We start from the raw sequence: 27,709 nt of genomic DNA on the forward strand, positions 1-27,709 counted from the left end.
TTGCCCCAGGACATCATGAAATGTGTCTAGATAATTGTCCCAGTACTCCATTACTGAATAAATAGCAGAAAAGCAGCAGTGCATTCAGCATCTCACTAAATGCTGATTGGAAGAGTGATGTGTGTAAATGCCAATCCCATGACTGTCATGTTCCAGGACAAAGAGAGGCACAATTTGTCCCAGGACAAAGGCAACATCTGTTTCTAGTCCAGGTATGAAAAGCAAGCCCCACCACCAAACTTTCTCACATTTTCTGGTTATTTTAAAAGTAGGAAAAAACAGCAAAGTATAGTTTAATGAAAAAGAATTCTTTTTTAAATGTAGATCAGTGTTATTTTAAAACACGAAAGTTCTTTTTTTTCCATTTCCCTTGTCTCTTTTTCTAAAAAAGTGGCAATTTCTCCATTTCAAAACATTTAAAAAATAAATGCTAAAAGTTTTCCTTGTTTTGTTTTTGTTATTGTTTAGTTATTGATTAGGGGTTTTTTAACTTGTGTTTGTTAAAAATAGATTTTTGTAAGAAAGAAAGAAAACATGAGAGGGGTATTACAAGCAGAAACCCATTTTCAATTAAAATACCATTTTTATGAAAAAATGTTGACCTTAGAAATATTATAAACACAACCCTACATGAATATTACATAGTACTACCATCATTTTGAATACTAAATTGATTTATACAGTCTCCCTTTGACAACTTACATCCCAATTACTAATATATTTTCAAACTCGGAGTCAGATAGGCTTTATGAACGAATCTCATTTCTGTTGGAAAGTCAAGGAGAATATGTGATGGCTGTATGTGTTGTAGGGCTTGCTACCACTGTCCTGAGCTCATCTGCCTACAGGCGGCGACAGGGTGGACCTCGGCTTTGGATCACCTGATCTGCCAGGAAGTTGGTTTTATGTTTTCTTTCCTGCCATGACTTTGATTAAATATATTCCCAGGAGGCACTGCCCGTGGTGATCCTGCCTGGTCTCAATCTCTGTTTCTTCTGTGTGGCTCCAAACCTCCCCTTTAGCCCAGCCTAGCCTCTCCAGATGGTACTCACAAATCCTTCTGCAGCCAGGTTGCAGTGCTGCCTGTTGTGCTATTGTTTGGCCATCTACACCAGGGTGCCTTTGGTCTCGATTAGGTACACACCTTCCAGGGCTGGTCTTGGCCTGTGCTCAAACATCAAAAGAAAAGGCAAAAAGACCCCAAGGAAAGCCCCGGCTCCTCGCAGCCTCCTTGTTGAGCTCAGTCTATGACACCTTTCACCCGGGATCAGTTCTCAAATCCCAAGTGCAACGATCAAGAAATCACTTAGTCCAGTCTTTATTATGCACAGGCCTGCCCTCTTTGGGGTCTCCCCTATGTGCAGGAAGGCTCTACCTGTAACCGCAGTTTTCCTCAGGCCCCTGCTCTGAATCCTCTGTTGACACTCCACTCCAGAACTTATCAAAGGCCTTGTGGGTTCCCTCTCTCCGGATCCTCAGCTGAGGCTTCTCCTCTGGAGATTATCACCAGCTGGGTGTGTGCCGGCCTCCGCCTGCCTCCTGCTCAGGGTCACTCCTGCAGTGTTCCTCTGGCAAGTTCCTCAGCCCTTGCCTGCTGGGACGCTCAGCCGCTCCTCTCTCCCTGCAGCCTTCAGGGAACTGACGCCTCTCTGCCCCTCTCCGGGGCCAGAAATACCTTTGGGCAGCCTCCCTCCTCCAATCCTGAGCAAGATGCTGCTCCAGAAATGTGGTGGGTATTTTCCTTCCCTTCCAGTCTCCAGCTGCAGCCCTGCCGGCCCTCCGTGCTGCAAGTTTTACTTGTTTTTACTTTCTCCATCTGTTGCTGCAGACTGCTTTCCTTCTCCTGACCGCCCCTGCCCAGCATGTAAACCACCTTGGGATGTCTGTTCTCTCCCTCTCACTCCTTCATAGGATATAATTTACATTAAAAACAAGAATGAAATAGCTAGGGACTCAAATTATTTCCTCACACACACTCAGAGCTTACTTTCTTACATGCACTCAGGGAGAGAATCCGGCCCTTATTAATAATTATAACAATCCAAAATAAAACACACTATATAATCCAGTTAGGCTGAGCATTTTGGACTCCTAACTGCTATTTGCATTGCATAGATGGAAATGTTCTGGAAATGTAATAATCCCCACTTTCATTTAGATGAGAAAAATACATGATTTTAAGTAGAGAATATACAATTTATGGATCAAGTTCAGGAATTCAATCCCAGTTATTACTAAAAGATGGTGATTGTATTGATGGTATACACTCTAAAACGTACCTAGCTGATTACTTTGAAATAATACACTTAAAAATCTGACCTTACATGTTTGTTCTTGGTGGTACTTTGACCCAGGGGGAGGGAGAGAAGAGGATAGCAGGGGGAGGAGAAGTTGTGTTTCAAGGCATAAAGGCCTGGTACAAACATTATACTTTTACTGTTATAAGTGATTGGAAACCAAGCTATACTTGCAACAGAACAGAAGTTTGGCACACAAAACTGGTTTAAAAATGGCACAACCCAGTCTAAGATTTCTGCGCCTCCCCACCCCCACCCCCCCAAAAGGGTGAATATGTATTTTGTTCACTACCAATCTAAACTATGCCATTTACAGAAAACTGCGTGACTTAGATTCCACCTCAGGCTTTTTGAATGTGTGTACCTAGCCAGAGAGAACCAGGGAATGCAGACAGTGACAGTTTTTCAGCTGGAGATAGACAAAATAGTCTGAGTAAGCCCTGATCTGAAACTTGAAAGCCGTTTTTCTTTTCTTTTCTAGCTTTTCAAAAATAAGAGTCAGTTCACGTTTTCAAAAATCTTGAATACAACTGTGCTTTCTGGCACCAATTGGCATAGGAAGCAAAATACCAGAGTACAAAATGAAAAGAAAAGAAAAAAACACTATAAAGCTCCAGACAGAACTCATGCCAGAGATCAAATAGTATATACTTAGAAACATCTGGTACAAAACTGTCACTAGTTTCAGTATCACTGAGTTGATTCCCCCCTACTGTATAATGACAAACATATCTGAAAGAAACAGATTATGATAGTGTTACAGCCTTATGTCTTCTATTTATGTAGGTTTCTGGCCTCTGGGTAAACACTAGAAATACTAGTAGGTAAAAAATGTAATAAGAGACAGTAAGAAAAAAAAATATATGGGACAATCATCCATTTGAAATTTCAGCTCATTTTAGCTCCAGTTCATTCTAGCTATGCTATCACAAATTATGGAGCCATTAAGCTCTGGTATGATGTTGACATTTTATAACATTGGATTCGGTGCTAGAATTAGCCCTGTGGAATTCATTATAAATACAGTAGGTATTATTTTCTTATTGAAGTATTAAAACATCACCCACACATTTCTCAAGTTTCCAAGTAAAATGATTTGCTAGATTTTTTTGTAAACTGAGTACCATGATCTGGTGCTATTATCTTGAGACATACCATTTGCAAGAGCAAATTCACATGCAATTCTAGTTCAATTTCACACTTCATGACACAGGCTTGAACCCTCCACTAGAACAAAGTGAATCTTTAAGCATGCAATGATATATACAACGGATATGATAAATACACTGGGTAATATTACTCCCTGACATGACTTCACTTAATTTACCTCCCACTGATCAAATTAACCTATTGTATTCCAAGGAGGTAGCAATGAACAGAAACATACAAAATGTGCCTTTCATATACAGCTGGAAGTAGGATGCTGTGAATGGGTCATTGCAGCTACATAACACTTTGATAGGATTTACTCTTTACCTCTCTCCTTCTGTGGTTGTTAGCCTGTGAAAAGGGTTTGATGAGAAAAGTAGTGGTAATTTATGCACTTAGGAGAATACAAGCATTATGATTGTGTAACTAGAATAGTGCAAAGTTGTGGAGAGCTTTTTCATACTATCCATTTATCAAATTCACCACAAATAGCTTGGGATCATCACTGTCCAAAATTTCCCAACCAGAATTGTAAATCCAGAAGTTTAAGGATAGCTCTAATGTGTTTTGAATATTCATCCAAGCTCTTAGATGATTATGAGATCCATACCTCAGCCAGAACCATGAATATTAGGGGTCTGATTTCCAAAACAACCAATGATTTGTGTGCCTTACACTTTGCCTGTGCAGTCTAACACACCGTAAAACATTCCTGATACTGGACTTACAGTGAGTGAATGATCAGTGTATCTATAAAATCAATTTCCTTCAAAGTTATTTTCAGCTGGGTATGCAAAAGCATACCCAACAACTACTACTCACTTTTAAAAAAATGCATCGAACCCACTTACCTCCTTCAGCCATCATCCTCTTCACTAGTGTCTGAACCTCTACCTAAACTACACATGTCCAGGAAAGGTCATAGAATCATTGAAAATGAGGGTTGTAAGTGACCTCAAGAGGTCATTTAGTCCAACCCCCTACTCAAAGCTGGACACCCAACTGTATCACCCCAACCCAAGCTTTGTCTTAACTGGGTCTTCAAAACCTCCAAGAATAGAGTTTTCACAACCTTTCTGAGTAACCTGTTCCAGTGCTTCACTGCCCTCCTTGGGCGCATCCACACATGCTAGCACGTGCGCTTGCCGCAGCTCAAATAGAACCAGTGAAAATTTGAACCGGGGCTCTTTGCCTCAGCACATGTGTTTGGGCATGCACTTTGTTGTAGAGCAAATTGTGTCACTTGGGGAAACATAACCCCACTTGGCTCCTCCAGGATCTGCAGCCAGGGGCAGCCAGAACCTGGAGCCAGCACCTGTGCTGTCCCCAACACTATAAAAAGCTGCCCTGTCCTGGCCCCAGCAGTACAAAAAGCGTTTTTGACAGGAATCAAGGGCAGAGAAATATTAATTTTCTACATTTTTTAGGGGCTCCACAGGCTGGATAGAATGGCCTCATGGGTCAAATCTGACCCATGGGCCATATTTTTCCCACCCCTGCCCTAAACTATGCAGAGAGTTTTGTGAGATCCATATGGGGGGGATAGTGATGCCAAGGAGACCTCATTCCCACATTAAAAATGAAAGATCTTTGAATGGATAAAAATCCACACCCCACTCACTGAGAAAAAAAAAACACTGTGTACTTCCCAATAATTAATCCAGTAAGTTTCACCACTTCTCATAGAAATATAATTTCACATCTCGGATTTCTTTTTAATCATTCATCTTTTTCTAGACCTTAAGTTTGGCCCATTATTCCTTGCCAGACCAGATTATGCTACTGCAAATTGCTTATTTCCTTCCTTATTTCTGCACGTCAACCATTTTGGGGTCCATCTTTCTCTGTCATAAACAGGCTTAGCGGAATTTGATCTTTTTTTAAATATAATTTTGACAGACAATATGGGTTTCATTTATACCATTTATTTAGTTTTATTGATTTAAATCTTCAAGATTCTGTGAAATTAGAGGTGTGGGGGGAAGACAATTTATTAATGACAAACATAACTGCTGTAGCACTGATGCCAGCTGAGTTATGGAAGAGCCCAGGTGTGGACCGCTATCAATTAAGAGAGTCAGATGTTTGTAGATTGACCTAGGAATCATGGCTGGCCCAAGCTGAGAGGCTGAAGGGCAAGTATGCCCACCACGAGGGGCTCCAGAACCATGAGCCTGGGGTCCCAACTGACTGGAAAGAGGGGCCGGGCTCAAGTGAGTGAAGAACTCTCAGGAAAGAGAGTAAGGAGGTCAGTCAGCAAGCAGTCTGGAATAACAGAGGCTGAAGCACAGTGACCTGATGGGAGGTATTCTGTAAGGGGTCCAAGAGGGAGTTGTGGTCAGTGACTGAGGGTTATGTTAATATGGTGGAGGCTGGAAAAGAATGCCCAGGAATGAGCAGCCCAGGAAGAACATCAAGGAGCCCAGAGAGGGAGGAGAAAGACCAATGTAGGTAGGCCTGCAGTGGGTCTTGGGTAAGACGTGAAACTGCATCCTGCTGGGGTTGGATGGTTTGGGGCTGCCTGTGGTGGGGCAGTCTCCAGGAAATGCCATATCTTGTCCTCCTCAGTGAAAGGCATGTATGGAGTGCCAGAAAGCTTCAGCCCCCACTGCTTTGTGGGTAACCCATGGAGGGGAAGGCTAAGGGAGAACACCCTGACATAGGCCAAGTAAAGGGTTCAGGTACATTTACAGACACTTGAGGCCTGAGTTGGCAGTAGGCTGAGTTTGAGATACCTGAAACCAGAGAGGGCCAGGGTCCAGAATCAGCACAATGTGTAGGACCATAGGCCTGATATCCCATAATAGAGTGGGCCTGAATTGGGTGGTCTGAAGGTCTGTGAGGAGTTATAGTTTCATACTTGGTAGTTGGTTTGGGTCGGAAGGGACCTGAGCAGATCATCAAATCCAAACCCCTGCCATGGCAGGAAAGAGTACTGGGGTCAAATGACCCCGGTGAAGTGTTCATCCAGCCTCCTCCTAAAGATCCCCAAGGTAGGAGCCAGCACCACTTCTCTTGAAAGTTGGTTCCAGATCCTAGCCACCCTGACAGTGAAGTAGCACCTCCTGATGTCTAGTCTGAATCTACCCTCTGCCAGCTTGTGACCATTATTTCCTGTCACTCCTGGTAGTACTCGGGGGAACAGGGACTCCCCCAGTGTCTGCTGGTCCCCCCTAACTAGTTTGTAAACAGCCACTAGATCTCCCCTCAGCCTTCTCTTGTGGAGGCTGAACAGGTTCAGGTCCCTTAAGCTCTCCTTGTACGGCCTGCCCTGCTGACTCCTGATCATGCAGGTGACCCTCCTCTGGACTCTCTCCATGTTGTCCACATCCCTCTTGAAGTGCGGCACCCAGAACTGGATGCAGTACTGCAACTGTGGCCTGACCAATGTCATTTTGGCATCAATAGTAACTCCAAGATCCTTTTCTGCCTCTGCACTGACAAGGAAGTAGTTCCTCAGCCTGTAGGTATGCTGCTGGTTGTTCCTCTCCAGGTGCAGTACCTTACAGTTTCAGTGTTGAAATCCATCCTCTTCTCATCCGCCCACCCTTGTAACCTGTCTAGGTCAGATTGCAGCCTATTCCTCCTTTCTAGTGTGCCCACTTCTCCCCACATCTTAGTGTCATCTGTGAATTTGAACAGGATGCTTTTTACCCCCTTGTCCAAGTCACTGATGAAGATGTTGAACAATGTGAGCCCGAGGACTGAGCCCTGTATAACCACACTGCCCACATCCCTCCAGGTTAAAAATGACCCATCCACCACCGCTGTCTGGGTGCAGCCCTTCAGCCAACTACTGACCCATTTGACTGTGTAGGTGTCGACAACAGTTGCCTATTTTTTTAATGAGAATGGGATGAGAGACAGTGTCAAAGGCTTTCCTAAAGTCCAGAAAGACTATGTTCACTGCTAGCCCTGCACCTAAGGATTTTGTGACCTGGTCATTGAAGGCCACCAGGTTGGTCTGACAGGACCTGCCTCTAATGAACCCGTGTTGGTTACCCCTAAGCATAATCTCCCCTACTGGCCCCTCACGGACATGAGCCAGGATAACTCTCTCAAAAAGCTTACCCAGGACCGAGGTAAGACTGACTGGCCTATAGTTTCCTGGGTCCTCCTTCCTCCCTTTTTTGAAAATGGGAACTACATTGGCCCTTTTCCAGTCTCATGCCAGAGCACCATGAGTACTCATAAATCCATGCCAGGGGTCCCTCCATGACCTCTGCTAATTCCCTCAGCACTCTAAGGTGGAGATGATCAGGACTTACTGATTTAAATACATCCAGTCCCTCCAGAAGTTCCCTGACTAGGTCCTCACTGACCCTAGGCCTGGGTGCACCTCCCCTGGGACCTATGGGGGTCCCAGTGGTGGTGGTACCCTGGTCCCTGCTGAGAAAAATGGAGGCAAAGAAATTGTTAAATAGGTTAGCTTTGCTGTCTGATGCGATGACCAGATTTTCTAGCATGTCCTGCAGAGGCCTTATGTTACCCAGTACCTTCTTTTTACCCGCTATGTATTTAAAAAAGGACTTCTTTTTGTCCTTTATCCAGGTAGCTAGTCCCAGTTCCATCTCCACCTTGGTCTGCCTGACGGCGCCCCTACTGCCCCAAGCAACTGAGGTATAGTCCTCCCTGGTGATGGCCTCTCCCTTCCATGGGTGTACACCTCCTTTTTGGCTAGGAGACATTCCTGTATGTTTTTGGTGAGCCACGGGGGCTTTTATGCCTTCTTTTCCCCTTTGATTTGTGTTGGGATTACCTCTCTTTGGGCTTGGAGGATTGTCTCCTTAAGGAACAACCACTCTTCCTGGACACCCAACTCCCCTCCCCTCTGGGACCTCAGTGCCTCCGCAACTAGTCTCCTACCTCATTGAAATCTACCCTCCTGAAGTCCAGGGCTGCTGCCTTGCTGCAGGCCTTTGCCACCTTGTGCTGGATGGTGGATTCCAGAAGGCGATGATCGCTGTCACTCAGGTGGTCAAGCACCCGCAGACCCCTCATCAGGTCGTCTCCCATGGCCAGGACCAGATCCAACAAGGCAGCTCCCTTGGTGGGCCTGTACACCTCCTGGGTTAGATGGAGGTCCTGTATCTCAGCTGGGAACCTACATTAGCAGTCAGACCTGGCTGACTGCTCTTCCCATCAGCTGTCTAGAAAGTTCAGGTCACCCATGATGAAGGTGACTTGATGCTTAGGGCCAAGCATGAGAGAGAGGAGCCTGAAGGGCTGTATGGAGTAGGGCCGAGGGGGCCTGAAAGGCTATACAGAATAGGGGAGAGTGCATGTGGCCCATGGCGGGGCAAAAATAAGTGTGACCCATTTAAAGGAGCAGTGTGAGTGAGACCTAGTTATGGGGGTGCATGTAGGAGGCCCAGCATAGGGACAGAGTCTGACTCTGGAGAGGGCTGAGAGTCAACTGTTTGGAGGCCATCTGCGAGGCATGGGAAGGTCAAAGCATGTATTTTGCCCTTGGCATCAGGGTTTAGAATAGGCGACCTCCATCTTAGATTAACATCAAATTTTATGAAACTGCAGTGGTGTGGCAGGCGAGGCAGGGTGGACTGCCCTAGACAGGTGCGGAGTGGGGAGGGGTCCAATGTTGAGCTCAGTGAAAAACGGCCCCCTGTCACAGTCTGAGAGTATGTGGTGAAATCGACTTTTATCAATATTTACCAATAAAAATTGAATCCTGCCAAGCCTAGTCATAAGTAGCCCATACATACTTAATTGAAAATGCAAAATGCCAGTTATTTTCCTTTGCCTTAAAATAAATGGCTTACCTTGATTTAGATCAAAATACTATAGTGCCTTAAAATGCTTTTTTAGATACTCCTGCTTTGTGTGTGGTAGACTGGAATGCAGATTTATCATAATTATTGAACATAATTTGTGTTCTCTGTGGCATAATTTTAGAGCAAAATACATAAAAGCAAAATTTAATGAAACAAATGAACCATAATCATTAATAACACAGATCAGTCTGGGAGATAAAAGATACTGAATAAATGTAATATGCTGTTAATAATTATGACAAAAGATCTTTTTTATTCCACCTCACTTATCTGGCTGATGCAATGTCTTTTCATCTGTTGATTAGTTTTCATGAAGAAGAATTCATATCATTCTCCAAAGAAAAACAAAGGGAACAGATTTAAGGGTACTAATGTGAAATACTGGTTTCTTTTTTCTCTTCTTTTTACTTTTTTTTTATTTTCTTTTTTACTTTGGAGGAGGGCTTGCTTTGTTTTTTAGAGTTAATAAATGGGTGAAATGTCATACGCTCAGCACTTTTCAAAACTGAGATGATGTTAATATCACTGGTTTCTTTTGTGATTAGCTCTAAATAAAAAATGAAAACTCAGCTATATCACAGCATGGAATGATTTTATGAATTTAGCAAACTTCTGGGCATAATGAGTAATACTGTAAATAGAATGACTAATTGATTAAATCACTAATGTTAAAGATGTCCCATACTCTTCTCCCTGTAACTGTTCTCCCTCACAAAATGGGAACATTCAGTATAGGTGTGCAGTAAATAGAAAACAAATATGATGGTATATACTGGCTACACATAATTGCACATAATCACACTTAATTTAAATTTAGTTTGGAAGCTGGATTGTATTTTCTGTGCCCAAAGACTCATGTCCAGAATAGCATGTTGTATTTGCTTTAATTCAAACCTTCAAATCTAAAGATTAATCTTTTTGCATTTTCTCTGATATCATCACGGTATCTTCAGGCTAAAAGGTACTTATCTTTTATTCCAATACGTGTGGTAAACATTTGCAACTGAAATGCCTTTTTTGTCTCTGAACTTTTATTTTTTTACAACTGGTCATTGTGGCTGCTTACAGATGTTTTAAAAAAGGGCACTTTACTTGAAACTTTGCATGCCCCCACACCAAGTGCAGTGCATGCCCAGAAGAGACATCGCCTTAGTTTGACCCTGCTCACCTAATGTCTGTATAGATCAGTTGCTTCAGTGGGGGCGGGGGGTTGGTGCTTTTATCTAATGGATGATTGAAGCAGCTTTAGGCCATACTGATCCATTCTTCCAGAAATAAGTCCCATTTCCTACCAGATATGGATATTTTAAAAAGTGCATTAGTATTTAACAAAAAGCAAGGTCCTTCTAATATACAAAGATATCTGTTCAGTTGTAAAGGTAGAGTCCACAGGTCCTTGGTAGTCACATAGCTAGTCCAGTTCTAATATTTGTAGGTCGTAGTAGTAATTTTCTCTCAATGATTTCTGCTGTTGTTATGTTCAAGGGCCCTTATGCTACAGCTTTTACATGAAAGCCTGCTGAAGATGCACATCAAGATGAAATCCCAAAATAATGGAACTGTTGACACAGTCTGGTGTTCTAATTATTTGTAGGGTGCACCTTCTCCACTTGTGAAGAAGAAAAGGAAGCAAACAATAACTATAAAATGTATCAATACCAGAAAGGCAGTTGTTCCAGTGGGGCGGTCACCAGGGAGCAGGAAACCCTCCCTGCGATGGAACTTGGGACAGGGGTAACCTGCCCCCACAGGAAAACCCCCAAAATCAAGGGTCACTTACCTATTTCAGGCCACCGGGCACAGGACAAGCCCCACTGGGAAGAAACACCCGCGCGGTTCATAAGTCATGCTTATTTCCTGCTGGAGCTGACATGGGTAGATGACATCATTGATGAATGCCACCTGGCTGGGATAAAAGCTGGCACCAGTGCAGAGAAGATGAGAGTGGTGGAGATGGCCAAAGCTGACAGAGCTCTCCATGCCGGCCTCAGGCAGCACCGGCGTGCAGCGGCAGATCCAGCTCCAGGAGGAGCGGAGGAGGACTTTGACGAAGGCAGAGACCTGGAGCAGCATCAAGGGACAAACTAACCTGCAGGCACTGGGATTTTGAGGGTGGAAGGGCTAGTTAGCCTCCCCCTCCTCCCCCCTTTCCAGCCTTCTTTTCTTTTGTGTCCATTTTTTTTCTTTTTAAAGAAAAGTGTACCCTTCTGTCATTTTTTCTTTGGATCGCCATATTTTTTCTTTCTATTCAGATGGGGAACAGGTAATGCTCCAAGGACAGGAGCTGCCCTAGGACCCAGCAAACAGCTGGCAGGCTGCCAATGTGACATCCAGGAGAGCTGGGCACCCAATCGCCCCTGGAGCCCAGCGATGAAATCAATCGAAATCCAGGAGGCGTGAAGAGCAGGGATCAATGAGACTGGAGAGCAAGCTCTACTAAGATCAAGTAGTTTGTCTCAGAGGCTGGCATATGGAAAGGATGTAGGGGAGGTGGAGCCCCATGAATATCCATCAGGAAGCATGACCAATCCTGAGGAGTCACCAACAAGAGATCCCACAATTGAGGATCCAATCAAAGTCATGGCAGGAGGGTTTGGGGGTTTTTCCCAAGGTGATCAAGGACCCCTACAGAGGTCACTTGAACCCACACAGTGCCCGACACCAGACGCATGCACTAAAGTGGTGCGTGAAAGGATATTTGAAACCAGATGGTCACAGCAGTAAATCTCAAGTGGGGTTCCACAGGGCTGTGTTCAAGGTCCAGAGCTATTTAACATTTTTATGAATGACTTGAATGCAGAAATAAGAAGGAGCTGAAACCATTTTGGAGGACAGGTATTAGAGTTCAAAAAGGTCCTGATAAATTAAACAACTGGACTACAAAAAACCAAATGCTATTCAACAAAAATAAATGTAAGGTGCCACACCTTTGGGAAGTTAAACCAAATATACAGTACAGAATGAGCAATCACTGATAACAAGGACCTGAAGACTATATTGTATTGTAAACTCAACCACAGCAGCAGTGTGAATCTGTTGCAAAAAAAATTCAATGTAATTTTGAACTCTATTAACAGAATTATTGTATGCAAGACATGAGAAGTGATATATCCTGCTATGAGCACGGACAGATGTTCAGGACCCCACTCTAACTCATGGCACTTTACATAAAGTGTCATGAGTTAGAGCACCCTCCCACCCCCAGCTGAACAGATGTTTGTCTGTTGGGTCAGGGGGAATTAATCCCACTTGCACCAGCCCTCGTGGCTGGAGGTGAGGGTGCTGGCCAGAACCAGCCCTCCCCCTAGCCTTGCTTCCCTGCCCTCCTTCCCACCTCCAGCTCAGGCTGGGCTTGCCCAGGAGCTGCTGCTGCTCTCAAGAGGCCTAGTCAGAGCTGGGGTGGGGTAGAATAAAGCCCCCTTGCCTCAGGGGCCTGGGGTAGCTGATGTGAAGTTAACCCTCATGGGAACATAAGTTCCCTAAGATGCTGTCAAGCAGAGCATATTAATCTATTACCTGAATGGATGAGTGTTAATCTTTTGCATGATCAGCCATTTTAGAAGTGCTCTGCAGCCATGTACATGTGTTAGATCACAGCTGTACACCACTCTCAAGGGCCATGTGATACTACTGCTCCTCTAAGCAGTGTAACTCTTGAGTGCCCTAAGAGAGAAACTCCTCTGACTCACCTGCCATGCCTTTGGTGTTAACAAAAGAAAACAGGAGGGTCCAGTGGTAATTACAGATTCCCCTTTTGGGCTACACATGGTACTGCAAGCTGATGATTTGGGGTTCTCCCTCCCCTACACCATCCACACATCAACAGTTGTGTCACCAAGAATGTATCAGCCACCAGGTTCAAGCTTCTGGACACTTTTGAGGATACCAACATCAAAACCGTGTCATCGATGTCTTGTTCCTTGCCTCCTGGGAAGCGGTGGGTGGTCTTAGAACTGCTATACAGATCCCCATCCCTGGGATCTCCAAAAGCAGTGGAGCTGAACAACGGAATTAAGAAATACCATTATTTTCAAAGATGCCCTTTGGATCCCTTACTTCTGGGATCTTGTCCAGGTAAGTCCCTGGAACAGTTATGGGTACCCCAAACTTAAACCCTTTGAAGGGCCAAAAAAAAAAAATGCCCTCATCCTTTATGTCTTCTGGGCTGACCGGGTCAATAGTCAAAAAGCAACTAATCTGCCCATGGCCTCCATGCACTCACCCAGGTTCACCCTACAATCAAACATAACCAAACCCTCCAGGGTATCCACTAAGTGGGAACTAAAAGTAAAAGAAAACATATAAGTAGTCCTGATATGCCAGGGCTTCCCCTCTTAACATTGAGGATAGCCCTAAAGCAGGGTAGGAAATCCACGTTCCCTCCTGCATAATAGTCCTCCTTGGGGTTCTTTGGGATGCTCTCAAGCCCTAATTGGGCTCTGCCTTCCAGCTCTTGCCTCCACAATGTATGGCCACATATCCCTGTATACTGACCAGACATTGCAGCACACTGACATCATCCAACATGTGCCCCTGAACCCAAAAGGAGTATGATCTTATAAAGTGGCATTGCAGCACTGCATGTTGCTGCGCCATCAGCTGATCAATGAACATGCCAGCCCGGCATCTCATTCATATCTCCCCAGGCCCCATCACTTAGAAAATGTCAATTCTGTCTATGCCTTACTTCCCACTAGGGTGAAGCTTCAATGAGACTAGTGTGTCTCTGGGCACCCTTTTTTAAAAAGAGGTAGAGAAACTAGAGAAGTTCCAAAAACAAGTGACATTAATGATAAAGGGGTTGGAATGCAATCCATACAAGGACATGCTGAGAAGCAAGGTATGTTTAGTCTGGAAAAAAGTAGATTAAGAAAGGACATGATAGCAGCTTTCAAATATTTGAAAAGCTTCCATAAAGTAGAAAGAAAACATCTGTTATCCCTTGCCACAGAGGGCAAGAAATATGGCAATGGGCTTAAAGTACAGCAAATCAGCTTTAGGATAAATCTCAGTAAAAACTTCCTAATTGTAAGAACAGTAGGAAAAGCTATCTAGAGAATTTGTAGGATCATCTTAAGAGGAGATTAGGTATGCATATCTGGCATGGCTTAGCAATACTTTATACTGCAGCTGTGCAGGGGGTTGGGCTAGAGGATCCTTGAGACCCTGTGATTCTATGGTGTGGCCTTTTTATATACTGAAATTTACAAGAAACACCTTTACACATTTTGGACAGTTTCTTTGTGGACTCAAACATTACAACTTATGCCTAGATGATTTTCATTGTATCAACAGAAATCACAGTTCCATATCCCACAAATAAACAATCTCTCCAGGTTTTTCATGGAAATCAAAATAAATATATATATATTTTTAGACTGGCTAGAAAGTAAGATTTTTTTTTTCCTTAGACAAATCTTTGTTCCCCCTGGAAAGCTACTTAATCTTTTCTGCTAATTTCTGATGTTGTAAATCACCAAGGGAAAGTATAAGTCATATAGTATTGTAAATGTCAATTTTCCTAGCAAGATTCAGAAAAATATTTTCCATTGCCATTTTCTCCTGCAGCATATATATAAAATATTCCTGAAATTGCCAAATTTTATTCTTCCCCGTCTCATTAAACTGGAAAGATTCCACATCATAATGGACTGTCCACTTTCTTATTGTTTTTAACAACTTCTTCACCACTTCTTTACTTTCCTGAGCCATTTGTTATTTTACATCCTTCTTCCCCAATTCCTTAACATTCTTCTTCACATCATATCTTCACAAAATGTGATTTCTCATGGTAATCTTATTTTGTTTGGTGTTAAGGAGAAAAAAAAAAACTATTTGGAGCTACCTTCACCTACTTGTACCCTCATGGGAGCATCCAGATGAGCCCACACATGCATCTTGCAGCATCTCAAACCAGTTTAAGACACCACAAGAGGCATGATGGGAATAAAAAAAAGTTCCCCAAATCAAAATTTGATACCTGGAAATCCAGGTATAACCACCCTCCCCCAGTAAAAAAGCAACACAACTGGGAAGCTGGTCCTTGAGAGAGATGCTTTGGTTTCTGGCCAGAACATCTTTACTCTGCTTCTGCTGCCTCAGCATGCAGGGCACACTCCCTTAGTGTGCTGGGGTAAGCGGAATTGGGGCAAAGCTGTGGTGTGACCAAGACCCAGGCACTGTCCCAGGTAAGTTGGGGGGGGGGGTTATGGGTGTGTGTGGGATAAGGAGTGTTGGGAGCATATGGAGGGAGTGTGAGGAGTGGCAGGAAGTGCAGGGGGATGTAGGGTTCATGGGTCAGTGTGTCAAGAGGCCACCAAGCACTGCCCCCTACCCATCCCCTGCATCACTAGTGGCAGCAGCCAGCTGGCCCATGGCCAGGCTGCAGACACAGCCCACAGCAATGCTCATCCCAATGGAGAGGGCTCATCAAGGGGCATGGGTCCCCCATACAGCCCACTCCCCACTCCACCCACAACCACCACTGCAGGACCTGCAGGTTACCCCCACAGAGCAGAAAGGATTTCCAGGTATCAAGTTTTGAGTGCACACTGCAAATACACTGTGCGGGGAACTTTTTTTGGTCCCAGCATGCTTCCTGTGGCATCTCAAAATGGTATGAGGGCCTGTGAGAGGCACATGTGCACTCATTTGGACATACCCACGATGTCAAAACTCCTTGATTCTGCCATCTCCAAAGACCCATCTATTAGACTTGATGGGAGATGTGCTGGCTGTAGGTATGATATGGTTTGAGACCCCAACCCAGGGATCTCCACCCTACCAGTGGCAACCGGGTGGAGCCTGGACTGGCTCACTCAGTCTGCCTACATGATGTTATATTTCTCACCTGCCATGACTTTGATGTAAGTTACAGGAGGCAGTTCCCCATATGCAACCTTCCAGGTTCCTCCCCTGTTCTCTTCATAGGGCTCCAAAACTTCACCTTTACCCCTCCGTAACCACATCCTGATTCAAATGGAGATGGAAATTGGAGTCTCTGATGACTCTAATGGCCTGTGTTCTCTATAGCCACCATGGTAGCAGCCATCTTCTCAGCTACTCTTGGTCCAATTATGGCCTGGTTCCTGTTGAGTCTCAGCTATTGCCATTTAGCTGTCCTTTGTAATTAGTTCTTCACAGCCCCTACTGCTTACCTGGAATGCTTTCTCCATCACACCTGTCTTATAGATAGTTGTTCCCACACACATTCAATGATCCTCTTCCACTGTTACCTAGGTGACTCCTCTGAAGTCTGTTGATGAAGGAGGATGCTGTCAGTCATTCCAACCTGCAGCCTTCCTATCTTTGCAGTGGTTGCAGGGCTACCTATCTACCCCAGCTAAGGAGGCTGTCAATCTCCATGTTAATACCTTAGCAGCTGGGATAGCACAAGGCATATCCCATAAAAAGCAAAGAAAACCTGATTCACTCTGCTACATGGCACATCTTAGAAAAAAAACCAAAAGATGGTGATCACCTCATAGCAACAGACATTGACAGGCTTTGAACTTATAGGTGAAATGTATAGAATAACATCCTCTCTTTCCAGTATAGTAGCCATATAATTAATAACATTTCCCACTGAATTTTTTATTAATACACACACACACAAACAAAAACCTTCTGATCCCTTTTTGTCACCCTTCCGTATGTGTACACACTTTCAGCCAATCCACATGCCACATATACACACACTTCCTCCCCAGCCATTATGATTCATATTCTGAACTGTTTGTATCTGTGCTTCACTCACTGCACTGAACTTTCGACAGAAAAATGAGAGTTCTGTCATTAACCAGGCACCAAGTCTGTGGATTCCATTTTTCTCTATTGTACTTGATCAAGCTTCCATTCCTCATACGGCCAAGTGATGCACCAGAAACACAGAACAAAAATAGAAGGAAAGACAAAAGCTGTACTATAGGTGACTAGCATCAGTAACCTGTATGCATATGGATGTTCCTTATATGAAGCTGAGATAGCTGTGCAATGTCTTAGGCCTGCCCATAAAGCATATCAGAAATACAGCCATAGTCCTGATAATATCTTGTTCTTGATCAAGGAACAAAACAGAGGACATACCAGAGAATCTGATTAGCTGAAATATCATGTAATATGATAAAAATCCATATTATGTTGACCTATTTGATTGTACTCCAACAATGAGTATTCTGGAGCCATACCGATAAAGATAATGATAAATGTGAGGGACCATTAGTATTTTTTATTCTGTTCAAAGTAATACTGAGAAGGTTATTCAACAAGTCTCCCTCTTCATTTAGCTACTTTTTCTTAACTGCTAAAGATTTGATTGCTAGTCCTTCCTTTAACAGTTGGTGTTAGTAAACATCTAATCAAGGAGTTTCATGGTAAAGCTTTCTAATAATGTTTTTTTAAATACATTATGCCACCGTATAGCAAGAGTTTTTGCATAGTAATCTTTAGCAAGGCTTTGTTCTAGGCAATTCTGCAATTTCCTTTAATTTTGAAGTAGGCAATTTTTTTATTCTTCCTGCAGTACTTTAACAAAAAGTGCATTATATGACAGCATAATTTTGAAACAGCTGTCACAAACTTTTGAAGGAAAGAGCTGTTTCTAGCCATAAAAAGCCGAAGGAGGCAAGAAGGCCAGGAGGAAGAAGCATCGCGTGATCGTCATTGGTGACTCCATCCTGAGAGGTACGGAGGGCCCTATCTGTCGCCGGGACCCCTCAGCAAGCGAGGTATACTGCCTACCTGGAGCAAGGATTCAGGACGTGAAAGGGATGCTCCAGACCGTAATCCAGTCCACCGATTATTACCCTATGGTCCTAGTCCATGTGGGTACTAACGATGTGGCCAGGAGAAGCCCTGATCACCTGATGGAGGACTACCATGCTCTGGGGTGCGTGCTGAAGGAGATGGGCGCACAGGTGGTTTTCTCTTCTATCCTGCCAGTGAGTGGATGAGGCAGACGGCATGAAACGTGCATCGCAGAAACCAACTGGAGGCTACAGGAATGGTGCTTCGAGGAGGGCTTTGGCTTCCTCAGCCACGACCGGCACATCACGACGAGAGACATGCTGGGGTGGGACGGGATCCACCTTTCCCCTAAAGGTAAGTATGTGTTCTCTTCTAGGTTGGCGGACCTCCTCCGGCGGGCTTTAAACTAGGCTCGTCGGGGGAAGGGGAAGATGAGGGTAGAGGAAATATCAGACTGCCAGACCAAACAGCACCCACAACTACAGCCCAGCCCAGACCGACGAGCGAAGCAATCAAACAGGTAAGAGAGAGGGGCCAGGGTAACATTGGGACTAGGGGGTCAGTACACACACCCACAGGAGGCCTCAAATGCCTCTACACAAACACTCGTAGTATGGGCAACAAGCAGGAGGAACTCACCCTCCTGCTGGCTGACACCAGCCCGGACATAGTGCGGATTACGGAAACGTGGTGGGATGAAACGCATGATTCGGCAGTGAATGTCAAGGGCTATAGGCTGTACAGGAGGGACAGGATAGGAAAGAGGGGTGGGGGCGTGGCGCTCTATATTAAGGAGGAATACACATCCTCGTTAATTAGCAAGGAGTCAGGGGAGGGGCACTCTGAAGTGCTTTGGGTTAGAGTACAAGGCAGTCGAGGGGAAAGGGACTTAACAGTGGGAGTCTACTACAGACCTCCCAACCAGGGTGAAGAGCTTGACCAGGAATTCTTGGGTCAGCTCACAGAGGTAGTGAAGGCTAAGGATGTGGTAGTCATGGGGGACCTGAATTTCCCAGACATCTGCTGGGAAGAGCAGTCAGCCAGGTCTGAACACTCCCGCAGGTTCTTAGCCGGAGTGCAGGACCTCCATCTAACCCAGGAGGTGCACAGCCCCACCAGGGGGGACGCCTTGTTGGACCTAGTGCTGGCCACGGGTGATGACCTGGTGAGGGGGCTACGAGTGCTCGACCATCTGGGTGACAGCGATCATTGCCTGCTGGAATTCACTATCCAGCGCAAGGTGGCAAAGGCATGCAGTAAGGCAGAGGCCCTAGATTTTAGGAGGGCAGACTTCAATGAGCTAAGGAGGATAGTTGGAGAAGCGCTGAGGTCCTGGGGGGGAGGGGAGCCAGGTGTCCAAGGAGAGTGGTCGCTCCTTAAGGAGACGATCCTCCAAGCCCAAAGGAAGGTAATCCCAATGAGGATCAAAGGGAGCAGGAGAGCACACAAGCCTCTGTGGCTCACCAAAAGCATCCGGGAATGTCTCCTTGCTAAAAAGGAGGCTTATACCCAATGGAAAGAAGGGGTCATCACCAGGGAGGACTATTCTGTAGTTGCTCGGGGATGTAGGGGGGCAGTTAGGAAGGCCAAGGCAGAGATGGAACTCGGACTAGCTTCCCAGATTAAGGACAATAAGAAGTCTTTTTTTAAATACGTAGGGGGTAAAAAGAAGGTCCCGGGTAATGTGGGGCCCTTGTAGGACGACATGGGTAACTTGGTCATCACACCAGACGGCAAAGCTAACATGTTTAATGATTTCTTTGCCTCCGTCTTCCTAAGTAGGGACCAGAACAGCCACCTCCCTGCTGGGCCCCCCTTGGGCCCTGGGAGAGGCACACCTAGGCCAAGGGTTAGCGAGGATTTAGTTAGGGAGCTTCTGGAGGGGTTGGACATATTCAAGTCAGCCGGCCCAGATGATCTCCACCCTAGAGTTCTAAAGGAACTGGCCGGGGTCATTGCAAGTCCCCTGGCACAACTTTATGAGCACTCATGGTGCTCTGGTGAGGTACCGGAGGACTGGAAGAGGGCCAACATGGTCCCCATCTTCAAAAAAGGCAGGAAGGAGGACCCGGGAAACTATAGGCCGGTTAGTCTTACCTCGATCCTAGGCAAGCTGTTCGAGAAAATTATGCTGGCACACATCCAGGAGGGGCCAGCAGTAGACTGCATGCTTAGGGGCAACCAACATGGGTTCATCAGTGGCAGGTCCTGTCAGACCAACCTGGTGGCCTTTTATGATCAGATCACCAGATCATTAGACGCAGGGGTAGCAGTGGATATAATCTTCCTGGACTTCCGGAAGGCTTTTGACACTGTCTCTCACCCCATTCTCATTAAGAAACTGGGGGGCTGTGGTGTAGACACCCACACAGTCAAATGGGTCGCCAACTGGCTGGAGGGCTGCACCCAGAGGGTGGTGGTGGATGGGTCCTTCTCAACCTGGAAGGACGTGGGCAGTGGGGTTCCGCAGGGCTCGGTCCTTGGGCCAGCACTGTTCAACATCTTCATCAGTGATTTGGATGAGGGGGTAAAAAGCACCCTGTTCAAATTTGCTGATGACACTAAGATGTGGGGGGACGTGGGCACACTGGAAGGATGCAACAGGCTACAATCAGACCTCGACATGTTACAAGGGTGGGCGGATGAGAATAGGATGGGATTCAACACAGACAAGTGCAAGGTGATGCACCTCGGAAGGAACAACCGGCACCATACCTACAGGTTGGGGAATTCCCCTCTTGTCAGCACGGAGGCGGAAAGGGATCTGGGGGTCATCATTGACTCCAAGATGAACATGGGCCGGCAGTGTGGGGATGCAGTCAGGAAGCCCAACTGCACCTTGTCATGCATCCACAGATGCATCTCGAGCAGGTCCAAGGAGGTGATCCTCCCCCTCTATGAGGCACTGGTCAGGCCACAGCTGGAGTACTGCGTCCAGTTCTGGGCACCACACTTCAAGAGGGATGTCGACAGCATGGAGAGGGTCCAGAGGAGGGCCACTTGTATGATCAGGGGGCAGCAGGGCAGACCCTATGAGGACAGGCTGCAGGACCTGAACCTGTTTAGCCTCCAAATGAGAAGGCTGAGGGGGGACCTTATGGCCTGTTATAAACTAGTCAGGGGGGGATCAGCAGGCATTGGGGAAGTCACTGTTTCCCCGAGCACCGCCAGGAGTGACCAGGAATAACGGTCACAAGCTGGCAGAGGGTAGATTTAGGCTAGATATCAGGAGGCGCTACTTCACAGTCAGGGCGGCTAGGATCTGGAACCAACTTCCAAGAGAAGTGGTGCTGGCTCCTACCCTGGGGGTGTTTAAGAGGAGGTTAGATGAACATCTTGCCGGGGTCATTTGACCCCAGTATTCTTTCCTGCCATGGCAGGGGGTCAGACTAGATGATCTGCTCAGGTCTCTTCCGACCCTAGAAACTATGAAACTATAATATTTAATTTATTTAGAAAGAAGAATAAGCGGTCACAGGAATACTAATCATGAGATACAACAACATAGCAGCCTTTCTCCTCAGTTTTCTGGAGTCAGTTTAATAAAAGGTTATGGGGAGAAAAACTATTTACATCACTGTAGTAAAGTAGTGTAAGGTGATGGGTGTATCTACACATACCACTAACTGTGCAGTTGTTATTGTGCAGTTATTTAGTACTTGCTGAAGCATGTGTAAATGACTGTAAAGTATTTATTATTGTGTGCAGTATTTATTGCCATTCTGACACACTCATATGGCAACAAAGGACTAGAAAACTCTATATTGAATTGTTGCAAATTTCTAAAACACAAGAGAAAGAAGCACAGTATATTATTTATTAGTAGGGGTCTACCCACCTCAAGAGGGCAGCCAAATGATTTTGCAGGCAGATTGCAGGGCCAGCTGCCATTTTTGAGGCTTATCATATCCAAGATTGGCTAAGGGGCCCCAGTGGCCCTGCCCCTCACTGCTGATTGGCTACAAAGACTGTCTGTTGTACGGCCCCACCTCTCATCACTGATTGATGGAGAGGGATGGGTCCACAACAGCCAGCCCTCTCAGCCAATCAGCAGCAAGGGGTGGGGGCAGCAGCCATCTTGGGCTCTCCTGTGTGTAGGCAACCCCTTCTCCCTCCTTGCCCCCCAGCCAGCTGTGCAGCCAAGCTGCAGCACCCTGAGGGCTGCTGGCTCCCTCTGGGGAGCCAGCATTTTATTTGCTGTAAGTTTTCTCTTTTTTTCACAGATTTTGTAGGCAGTGTTGGATTCCACATTTTTCACAAAATCTGTGAAATTGCAATTTTAATAAGTCCCTATTTATTAGCCATGCACAGGCCTCATAATAGTATAGTTAAGGTTTTGTCAGCACTTCCATTGCAAGAACTATTTTTCACTAACTCATAATTCAGCCAAAAGCTGGTGAACACAGTTTTTCACTGACAGCAAGTGGATTAACATTTTTCAAAACATTCTTTATGGCAATTTTTAAGTGAAAGTGCACAGTTGAATTTGTTTGGTTTTTTGATCTTCTAATTATTGCACTTTTCCTTTTAAAGCTTGTTGTCTGAGATAGCAAATTGTGGGTCTTGATTAATATTTGACATCAGTAAGCCTATTCAACTACTTAAAGTTGAGGATGAAGTAAAAAAAATTACATCTCCTTAAGGAATTCATACTCTCATTTTTTTCTGTTGAGGGGATCCTCACTCTTGTTCATGCAGACAGTCTTCAATAAACAGATGGGAAATCAGCCCTTTACATTTCCTTATATTCTAAGATCAGCAGGGCTCTTAAGAATGCCCAATATAGGCAGCTTTCCTATCTCCACGATAACCAAGCTCACTTAGGGATCACTCTTTCATCACTGTTGAGACGTGTTCACTCACTGAAAGGGCTAGGATAATAGTCAAAAGAGTCAATGTTCCCTTGCTGAAAAATCCATGCTAGTTTTTTGGGAACCATGATTTGTAGAGTTGGTACTACCCTAACTTCACCTCTCCACAGGCCTGGCCACCTTGATCCAAGTGTAATTCACACTGATGCACAAATTCAAATACAAAATATATTGGTACATACATTCATTTGTCATTCTTTCCTTTTCCATTGAAGGAAACGACTATGTATCTCATGGATTGTACAGCATCTGCAGTATGCATATTGGTTATGTCACTATGCAACATTAGATTTGAGGCCTGACCAAGAAAACTTTGCTGAGAGATTTGGAGATGCAGAAATCATAACCCATGCAGAAAATGTGACTGCCATCTACTGTTAAAATTTGTACAGATAGATAATTCTTGCCATAGAAATGCAGAAATGTAAACACCAGTTATGAAAAGTGCAGACCTTGAATATCTCCTATTTACAACCCTATTCCTATTTACATCAGTTGGACAGTGACCACTGACTTCCACAAAAGTAGGATTTGGGCTTGTGAGGTTAAAGGGAAAAATTAACTAACAAGCATTGTCTTGCAGTTACTTTTCTTTCAAACAAAAAGTCAAGACTGCTGGGGTGATCTCCAAGGATTCTGGTTTTCTCCATTAAAAAATTTCCCCAATTTTTGGATTTAAAAAGTAACCCAGAATCCACATTTAGATAGATAGATAGATAGATAGATAGATAGATAGATAGATAGATATTACTGGTGTTTCATTTCAATCATGGAAAATGTAGATTTTGGGTTTCTTTTTTCTATCTGAAAATTGGGATTTTTTTAAATCAGAGAAAACCAGGATCCCAGCTGATCTCTGTTCATCATGGTAGATTGCTGCAAAAGCACAATCTGAGAATAGAACTTGCTGGATTAACTTTCCCCAAAGATAAATGACAGCTTGATATCTGCAACAGAGGTGGAAGACTTGAAGAAACCAGGAAAGCCAAAAGTGCAGTAAGCCTGGTTATCATGACAAATAATTTCAAAATAAATGACTGCACAAAAGGATTCACAATAAAATACAATTAATGAATGTAGTCATTTTGTAAGTTAAAGTCTCTAAACATACGGACACTACCAATACTGTACTAAACAAGATAATTAGAAATAAGCTCTCATTAGGCCAGAGCAAGCAATTCAATTGGAAAACCTAGGAAATCTAACCCTTAGATTTCCTATTCCAGGACATCTTTTGATCACAGAAAAACAAATAACAAACATCAAAATGTAACACACAACTATTATCCAGTTCACGGTTTCTTACCCAACCAAACAGCCATAGGTAAGGAAATGGCAGGAAAACCTTCCACATTGTCTTTCCGTTCCTATGGCTTGGTCTGGTGCTTGTGCAGGTTCCTTACTGAAGTACCTGTGAAATCTGAGCTGCTGTTACCTCTGTTTTGCTGAGCACAATAGCGAAGAGTCCTTCTACAATGCCACAGCCACATTAGTGAATAAAATTTATGCAGCCAGAAGATTTAGTAAAGATTTACAAAAAAATCTTATTCTGATTAGGAAATAATCATAACCAAAATGGTGTGTTAATGCAAGGACTCCCAAGAGTTACCAAAAAAAAAAATGACTGTGAATACAAGATGACCCTGAGTGTAAGCCGAACCCCAGTAATAACATTCTATACATGGAATATTTATAAATTTATTATAAATTTCATGTACGGAATCTAACTATTGAAGGATCATTTTAAATTTGCCACTCCACCCCCACCCCCCATTCCTGAAGTGGGGGGGGAGAAGTGATGAGGGGGCAGTAATGGTGCAGGTGGTGGAAGAGAAGCAGTGGAGGGTATATATAGTAGGACAGGTGGGGGGCAGTAATGGGGCAGGCAGTAAGAGGCAGGCAGCTTGCCCCCTGTTGCCTGTCCTAACCAACTTGCCCCACACTGTTTCTGCCCTCCTGCAGCCTCAGGCTACCTTCCACTGTTCCCCCTTCTCCCCTCTCCATACTATCTCTACTACCTGCTGCATCAGATCCCTCCCCCACTTCCTTCCATCTGTCCTCTCCTGAATTATCTAACCCCCCCACCTGCCCCTCTACCCTCCCTTTACTTTTACTCTGTGCCTGCAGACTCCATCCCTGTTGCAGCCCAGGGCACACTTACAGCCTGGCTCTGCAGCACTGCTACGGGGCCAGGCTGGAACTGTCCTCCATGCCCTGGGCTACAGAAGCGGAAGAACCTGCCAGTGTGGAGCAAAGGTAAACAAGGGGAGCAGAGGGCAAGAGGGAGGGAGAAGGAGAAGCAGAGTGGCGTGAGACAGGGTCCTTCATAGAAGGAGTGGCAGGACATGCAGAGGCAGTGTTGGGGGTGGGTGGCTAGCAGCAGCTGCAGCAACAGCTCCAGCCACAACCACAGGTTGGGGCCAGAGCCACAGCAGCTGCCTGCCCTGCCCAACTGCCTTGTGTTCAATTGTAAGGCAAGGAGCGTTTTCCCGCATGTTAAATTGGGAGAAAATCCTTGACTTCTAATAGAGTAAATATGGTATATCTGAAAGCTGATTAAAACACTGTTAAAGCACCATTAAAAGGAGTTTACCCCCTTTTCCTCCACCACAATTATAAACAAAAAGCAGTGGTGATGCATAGGGGGTGCACAGGGGTGCACATGAGCCCCCAGAGAGCACCAGTGCACTCCCTGACAGCTGCATTCACTGCTTAGGAGATGGGCAGGCAGGGCAAACAGGAATGCTGGTGCCCCCCCCCCGCAAATGTCAGCAGATCACTGTGCTCACTGCAGCCACTTTCAGGAGTGGCTGCGGCCATTTCTGGGACTGGCTGCAGTGATTAGCCGGCGCTTGCTCCCAGAAGTGACTGCAGCAAGCGCAGCAATCGGCTGCAGTGATCGGCCATCATGGAACCCTCCCCCCCGAACCATAGGATCACGCTCGGGGGGACTCCCCTGGGACCACAGGATCAGTCGGCAGGACTGGTCACAGGCAGGGCATGTACCTCCCCAAATAAAGTGGTACCAGTCACCCATGACAAGGAGTATGCACAAAACTTGTTTGAATTTTATTAAGCCTTCCTTTTTTTCAGCAGCAGACTCATGGCAAAACAAGGGAGAAACAAAACACTGATGAAGTAAAGCCTGCAAGATAAGGGATGTTCCCCAAATTAATAGGCAAACTACACTAATATGAAACAAAATTTTTATTTTAAGGATCCCAGTACATAAATGAACCCTACCCAGGAAAAGGTGAGCTTGTACATTGACTAGAGTAAGCAGATTTTCATCCTATAATAGATATGCATGGAGATAGTCTTCCTTGAAGCACCTTCCTCCAACATATACAGATGTCACATCTGAAGTAGAGTTTACCTTAGGGGAGAGAAAATAGATAGGAAAAAGCACTTCAAAATATTTTAATACCTTAAATAACCTCTATTTTAAACTTATTGTATTGAAGTTAAAATCTGTACATACCCAGTGTTATATCAACCCCCCTGTTTTTCTTTTTTATTTATTTTAAAATGAATTCCCTCCCCTTCTCCAACCTTTTCTGACTTTTCTCTCCTTCTCTATTCCTTATAGATAAGTATATGTAAGCTAAGGTGTAGGATACGCTTTAAAAAATTTTTTTAGGTAGTAAGTTTTATTTTTCTCTCCCTCTTTGCAAATAAGTGCCCTGCTATTTTGATATAATTATGATGTTTGTATTTATTTTTTACTGCTTTTATATTGTGTGATTTCTGTTTTAGGCCTATACATGTAAGTTAGCATAAGGCATGTCAAGTTTCCATCTTGTAATGTCAAGCCTCCATCTTATCCCCATGCCTGGTTGTGTAACCTATGACTCATAGTACCCCTCCTATGTAACTTGGTTCCTGAATGAATGGGGATGAATGAGGGAGCTTGAGAGACAATGGCAGTAAGTCTAAAAATAGCTCCCTCTCAATGACCGAACCATCAACACCGGGGGCGAGCAATTATTTTGGGTGGAGGGCTGCTCACTGAGTTTTGGCAAGCCATCAAGGGCCACATGACAGGCAGCCCAGGGCAAATTCATATAAATCTTCTGAAATTTTTAGGAGGCCTGCAGGCCGGATAAAATGGCTCAGTGGGCTGCATTTTGCCCATCTCGATCAACACCAATACCTGGACCAATAACCCAGCCCTTGGAACCACCCTCAGCATTCAAGAAACAAAAGATGAAGCAACCCACCATTGTGATAAGCTGCATATGCTCAATAAGAACACCCGGAGCCCTCTGGAACAGGACTGACATTGCCTGGACAGGCCCTCCCCATAGGAGATCAGAAATAGTCTGCCCCATAAAAAGGGGTAGTGAAGACTGACTCCTTGTGACTCCATCTTCATCTGGACCAGCATCATGCCACACCACCTACCGACCCAGAGCCCCTGCCGGTGACCCCCCTCTGGACAACATATACTGAACAAGGACCTTTTCTGGCCTGGATAGGTAGCTATCACCCCCCACCCCCTCTTCAACCAAGGACTTGGACTCTGCTTCTCTTCCCTACACGGACTCCAACCCTTCCACTGAGTCTCTTTATCCTGCTGCCTGTGTGTGTGAACCAATAAGTTCATGGGGCTGTGTAGTGTGTTGTCTGATTAATAAAACTGTTATTTTGAAACCCCAAGTTGGATTTTTGTCTGTTTCCTGGCTGTCTTCTCCTTGCCACCACTTATCTTCCCCTCACAATATCTCAGCTGTCTGCCTCAGTTTCCAGCCCCAATCTACCTTAAGTAACCCAAGCCTCAGTTCCTCAGCCAGCTTCTCTATAGTCCACTGGTTCTAATCCTTGTTTTGGCAACTTTCACTCCCTACACTTTAAC

The 27,709-nt window shown here is 44.9% G+C and overlaps 2 long non-coding RNA genes across 4 annotated transcripts in view; one reads left to right on the forward strand and one right to left on the reverse strand.

Annotated features, from left to right (window-relative positions):
• The window catches only part of LOC149864968 (uncharacterized), a 271,749-nt gene that overhangs the window by 181,653 nt on the left and 62,387 nt on the right, over positions 1 to 27,709 (reverse strand). The gene's annotated exons all lie outside the window — the stretch shown is intronic.
• Positions 75 to 27,506, forward strand: LOC149864970 (uncharacterized). 3 transcript variants are annotated; one of them, XR_016442331.1, is made up of 5 exons: positions 75 to 1,729; positions 10,724 to 13,312; positions 17,760 to 17,920; positions 18,179 to 18,503; positions 26,941 to 27,506. It is a non-coding gene; the product is annotated as an uncharacterized LOC149864970 (long non-coding RNA). The 3 variants fall into 3 exon arrangements; XR_016442329.1 differs by having other exon boundaries at positions 17,760 to 18,503; XR_016442330.1 differs by having other exon boundaries at positions 17,760 to 18,337.

The sequence above is a fragment of the Crocodylus siamensis genome, chromosome 5, assembly GCF_052110815.1.
Source record: "Crocodylus siamensis isolate JL-2025a chromosome 5, ASM5211081v1, whole genome shotgun sequence".
Taxonomy (NCBI): domain Eukaryota; kingdom Metazoa; phylum Chordata; order Crocodylia; family Crocodylidae; genus Crocodylus; species Crocodylus siamensis.